Source organism: Cicer arietinum, chromosome 2 (genome assembly GCF_000331145.2).
Source record: "Cicer arietinum cultivar CDC Frontier isolate Library 1 chromosome 2, Cicar.CDCFrontier_v2.0, whole genome shotgun sequence".
NCBI lineage: Eukaryota > Viridiplantae > Streptophyta > Magnoliopsida > Fabales > Fabaceae > Cicer > Cicer arietinum.
Window position 1 is genome coordinate 37103800 of NC_021161.2, and position 6324 is coordinate 37110123.

A 6324-nucleotide genomic window follows, 5' to 3' on the forward strand; every position below is an offset into this window, starting at 1 on the left:
AAGAGATGAAGACAAAGAGAAGAGAAATGATAAAGATACAACAACAGTTGCATCTGTTAATAATGTCTACATTGTTTGTGATGATAATTCCATAAACCTTGCATGTCAAGATTCAACTTGGATTATTGATTCGGGTGCCTCATATCATGTTACTCCTAGGCATGATTTCTTCTCATCTTACAGTGCTGGTGATTTTGGCATGGTAAAAATGGGAGATGGAGGATGTAAAATTATCGGTGTGGGAGATGTTTGGGTTGAAACTGGGATTGGTTGCAAGCTTCAATTGAAGAATGTTAGACATGTACCTAATATTCGTCTCAATTTGATTTCGGTGAAAGCCTTAGATATTGATGGTTATCACACTTACTTTGGTGGTGCTGGTATATGTAAAATTACCAAAGGGTCCCTAGTGGTTGCAAAGGAGCAAATTCCCACTTCTCTCTACAGGATGCCTACGAAGTTATGCAAGGAAGAAGTGAATGCAATTGAAGATGCATCTTCTGATTTATGACATATGCGTCTCGGTCACTTGAGTGAGAAAGCACTCAACATACTTGCGAAGAAAAACTTTCTCCTGTGAAAGGTACGTCTCTAAAAACTTGCATTCATTGTTTTGCTGGAAAACAACATAGAGTTTCTTTTCATAATACTGGTCCTCATAGGAGGCAAAATATTCTTGATTTAGTTCATACTGATGTTTGTATGATGGATAGTAAATCTCTTGGTGGTGCATCATATTTTGTTACTTTTATTGACGACCACTCTAGAAAAGTGTGGGCATTTCCTTTGAAATCTAAAGACCAGGTATTTGGAGTCTTCAAGCATTTTCATGCAAGTGTTGAAAGAGAAAAGGGAAGGAAATTGAAATGTGTTCGATCAGATAACGGTGGCGAATACAGAGGTCCATTTGAAGAGTATTGTAGAAAACATAAAATCATGTTTGAGAAAGCAGTTCCAAAGACACCTCAACATAATGGTGTTGCAGAGAGAATGAATCGTACGATTAATGACATAATCAAATGTACGCTCTCTCATGCAAAATTATCGAAATCCTTTTGGGGTGAAGCAATGAAAACTGCAGTGGATTTGATCAATCTTTCTCCTTCTATTCCACTTGATGGTGATGTTCCAAATAGAGTGTGGACAGGGAAAGATGTCTCTTACCTTCATTTGAGAGTTTTTGATTGCAGATGTTTTGTTCACGTTCCAAGAGACGAGAGGTCCAAGCTTGATAGTAAATCCAAACAGTGTATATTCGTCGGTTATAGTGATGAAGAATTTGGTTATAGATTGTGGGATCTGGTTGACAAGAAAATTATCAGAAGCCGAGATGTGATATTTCTTGAAAACCAGACTGTTGAAGATTTTGATAAAGCTGAAAAACAGAAACCAAATTCCAAAAGTTACATTGATGTTGCACCTAAGCCCCCTACAAAAACTCTTGTTGATGGGGGAGATATACAGGTAGATGATGAGAATGTAACTGATGATCATATGCCTAACCATGATGAGCAGGTTCCAGTTGAGCCACCAGTCGAATTTGAGTTGAGAAGATCTACTAGAGAACGTCAACCTTTTCAAAGATATTCTCCACATGAGTATGTGATGATCACTGATAGTGGAGAGCCAGAGTACTATCAAGAAGCTATTACAAATGTTGATAAAGAAAAATGGTTAAAGACCACGCAAGAAGAGATAAATTCCTTGCATGAGAATCACACATTTGAATTGGTAAAATTGCCTAATGGTAGAAAAGCACTCAAGAACAAATGGGTATATAAGATAAAGACAGAAGAGAATAATTCTCAACCAAGATACAAAGCAAGATTGGTTGTGAAAGATTTTAATCAGAGAAAAGGTATTGACTTTGATGAAATCATTTCACTTGTGGTGAAGATGTCCTCTATCCGAGTTGTGCTTGGGTTAGCAAATAGTTTGAACCTAGAAGTTGAACAACTTGATGTGAAAACTGCATTCCTTCATGGTGATTTGGAGGAAGAGATCTATATGGAGCAACTAGAGGGTTTCGAAGTCAAAGGTAAAGAGCAACTTGTGTGTAAATTGAAGAAAAACTTGTATGGGCTCAAGCAAGCACCTCGACAATGGTACAAGAAATTTGATTCTTTCATGGAGAAACATGGGTATGGTAAAACTACTTCTGACCATTGTGTGTTTGTCAAGAAATTCTCTGATGGTGATTATATTATTCTCTTGTTATATGTGGATGACATGTTGATTGTTGGTCATGACACTAAGAAGATTCAATCTTTAAAGAAATATTTGAACAAGTCTTTTGCAATGAAAGACTTGGGTCTTGCAAAGCAAATTTTGTGTATGAGAATCACTCGTGACAGAAAGAATAATAAATTATGGTTGTCTCAACACAATTATATTGAGAAGGTATTAGAGAGATTTAACATGAGCAATTGCAACTCTGTTAGTACTCCACTTGCTACTCATTTTAAATTGAATTCTGATAAATGTCCTACAAGTGAGAAAGACAAAGAAGAGATGAATAAGGTTCCTTCTGCATCCGCAGTTGGTAGTTTGATGTATGATATGGTATGCACAAGGCCAGATATTGCCCATGCAGTTGGAGTTGTTAGTTGATTTCTCTCTAATCCTGGTAAAGATCATTGACAAGCAGTAAAGTGGATTTTTAGATACCTTAGAGGCACTTCCGAAGTGTGTTTATGCTATGGAGGTGGTGAACCTGTGTTGGATGGCTACACAGATGCAGATATGGCAGGTGATCTTGATTCTAGAAAATCTCTTTCTGTTTATATGATGATGTTTGCAGGGGGAGCTGTGTCTTGGCAATCAAGACTACAAAAGTGTGTTGCTTTATCTACTACTGAAGCTGAGTACATTGTTGCAACTGAAGCTTCCAAAGAACTCTTGTGGATGAAGAAATTCCTACATGAGTTAGGCCTCAAGCAAGACAAGTTTGTGTTATTCTGTGACCGTCAGAGTGCGATCCATCTCAGCAAGAATCCGACTTTTCATGCAAAGTCGAAGCATATTGAAGTGTGATATCATTGGATACGAGATGCACTGGAAATGAAGTCATTTTTAATTGAGAAGATTCATACTGGTGAGAATGGTTCATATATGATGACGAAGACCTTGCCTGTGTCGAAGATGATATGTTGCAGAATGAAAGCTGGCATGGTTGAGCAGTACCTTCCCACTTGAGTCGTGAGGGGAGATTTGTTGGGTGGGCTCACTCCCCAAGTGGAACCCACCAATTTTACTAATATTATTATTATTATTGAAATAAAAAGAAAAAGAAAAAAAGGTTTTAATAGGCTTGGCCCACTTGAAGGTAATAAAAAGGATTTAGAAATCTCTAAGAGACATACAAACAGACAACGGAAGAAGAACGGTTGCCAGAGAACAAAAATAAGGGTTTGGTTCCAGTGGTGGTAACAGATGTGTAGCAAACTTGTTCCGTTCGATCTACAAATTTAGTATGTTATTCCTACCACTGAGTTTGTTATTTTAATATATAATTTGAGTAGTTTTATCTTCTCTGAGAGTTACTTTGGCATACCCACTTTAGTGGAAGGTTGTTATAAGGTTGTTATAAGGTTGTTATAGGGTTGTTATTGTTGATTGATATTCCCTATTGTTATTAGGAAGACTCTTGGTGTACCCATTAATTATTATAGTGGAAGTTTTTACTGGACTAGGTCCCGTGGTTTTTATTCTCTCAATTTGAGGGAAGTTTTCCACATTAAAATTGTGTTTGTCTCATATTTAATTTTCTGTCAATTATTATTGCTCTTGAAATTGTATTTTCTGTTTGATCATTTATCTGCACAGGTGGGAGAAAAAATATTCCGCATTATTGAGATAATTATCGCTAATTATCTCTGATTTTTCCCAACGCTCATCTCCTATTCACACTTTCAAACTATCATTTTTATGCTTATGTTTCACTGTTCATATGAGGTCAATTAATTATTTTATATTTACAATTGGTTGTGTATAATTTTTTCCATGCATCATTATTTTTGCTTATAATAATTATTTTTTTATTTATAATTTGTTAAGCATTAAAATTAATTACTTGTTTTAATTATAATATATCATGTAATTAATTGAACATAATATGATGTATCACAATATTGAAATAAAGAGACATATGAATAGTCGTTCAAATATAACTCATATTAAAAATAAAATGTACAACATATACAAATTATATTAATTATTCAATTATAATATAAAATATTGTCTGAATGTTACCGATATCTCTACTACATTCTATAATATTTTTATTACTAATTTTAATTAATTTATATTATTATTTAATAGTTAATATTTTTTAATTATTTATTTATTACTTTTTGTTTATTTTATCATTTAATATATATATGAAGAATGTCGCATTCCCACAACTATCTATTAACCCCTGATAATTCAAAAAGTGTTCTGGAATTTAAAAAAAAAGAAATAGATAGAAATGACAAACGTAAAACTGGTTTCAAAAATAAAAATTAGATTTCAATTTTTTTGTTATAAAAAAAAGAATTTTAAATTGTTTGTTGTTGATTTTTTTTATACGAATTAAATTTAATTGTAATTTTAGTCCATTTTTTATATTAATTTGATAGTTTTGGTATCTTCTTCAGATTTTTTTGACTAAAAAAATTATTTAACATACTTTGAATAACGTATAATCTCATGAGGTAGAATATCTAAATATATTAATTATTTATATATTATTAATTTAATTACAAAAATAAATAATTTTATAAGTTAAAAATAAAATTTTTAGAAAATTTTACTGCAATTTTAATGGTATTAACCATTTAATATTATTATATCACATATTATATCGTTTAAAATATTTTACATTATTATTTTTTAGTTAAAAATTTTAAAAAAGTGTAGGGAGTTAATCTACAACTAAGAATTAGAAGATGTATATTAATCATCTAAATATTTTTTAATCATTGATAATTAAAATGAATTTTGTAAAATTACCCTTGAATTTTACTGATTTAAAATAGTAAAATTAAATTTTTAATCCAAAGAAAAAAAGTGTAGGTTGTTAATTTACTGCTTCATAAGAAGAGGTAGGTGTAAATTAACAATTTTTTATATATATATGAGAACATATCAAATGATAACATTGTCTATTGTGAGATATGAGAAGATATAATACCAATTATTTGATGCAAATAAACGGTTCAAATATTAATCCCACTTAAAATTGCACATAATTATTAAATAATTCTCCCTCGCGATGTAACTTAGAGGAAAGAAAGGCAAAATACGCTCCACAAATTCGATTTGATTCGAAGGGAAGGAAACATGAAGAAGGACTAATTATTCAAATGTGTCATGCATTTGACTGTCTTTTTAATTTTCTTGTACAGAGTGATTCTTCTCCACACATTCAAAAATATGATTTAGACATAAGATGTTGTACATCAAAAAGATTATTTATTTAGAGTTTCACAATATATCATAATTTATTTAGTTTCTTTCATAAGCTTCACAATTTCATAATATTAAAAAAATATTAAGAAATACAAAGATATATAAAAAAAATTGTTAGTTGTTTCGACTATTATCTAAATTTTTTTTAAAACAATTTTAGTATCAGTAATAGAGTTGTATAAAGAGTGACATTTGGCAACAAACACTCATCAGATATGGACGAAAGAAGAAAATAGACGAACTGACTACTTCAAGTACTTTAGATAAGTCACGTGTATGAATCTAAATCAAATAATCGTCTCAATCAATTATTTGCATCAAAAGATTGATATTATATATATCATCTCATCTCTCACAATAGACAATGTTTTTGCTTGGTATGCTATATATATATTGAAGTTAATTTACCACCACTTTTCCTTAAGGAAACAACCATCTCTTTTTATGATTGAATTAATTAACAACCTATATTTTTTTTATTTAGACTAAAAACACAACTCTTTTTCTTTTTTATTTTATTTAAAAAATTACATAATTAAACGGGCAATAAGGTAATTTAACCTTTTTTTTCCTCTTTACAATTTGTGAATCAGCCATGTGATCCCATCTTTTTCATGGTTTTTTTTTTTTGGTGTACGATCCGTTAAAACAATTTAAATACTGAACTACCATTTTTTTTAATTAAGTATCAATGTACCATTGTGTGTGGGAAGAACCAATTTCTCACAACCATATTTAAAAAAAAAATATATATATATATATATATATATATATATGTTTCTTTCTTTATTTATTATTTAATATTTTATGTTTGTTTAATTAATTATTTACTTCATTAAACTATATTTTAATTAAACAAATAATTAAGGCGAG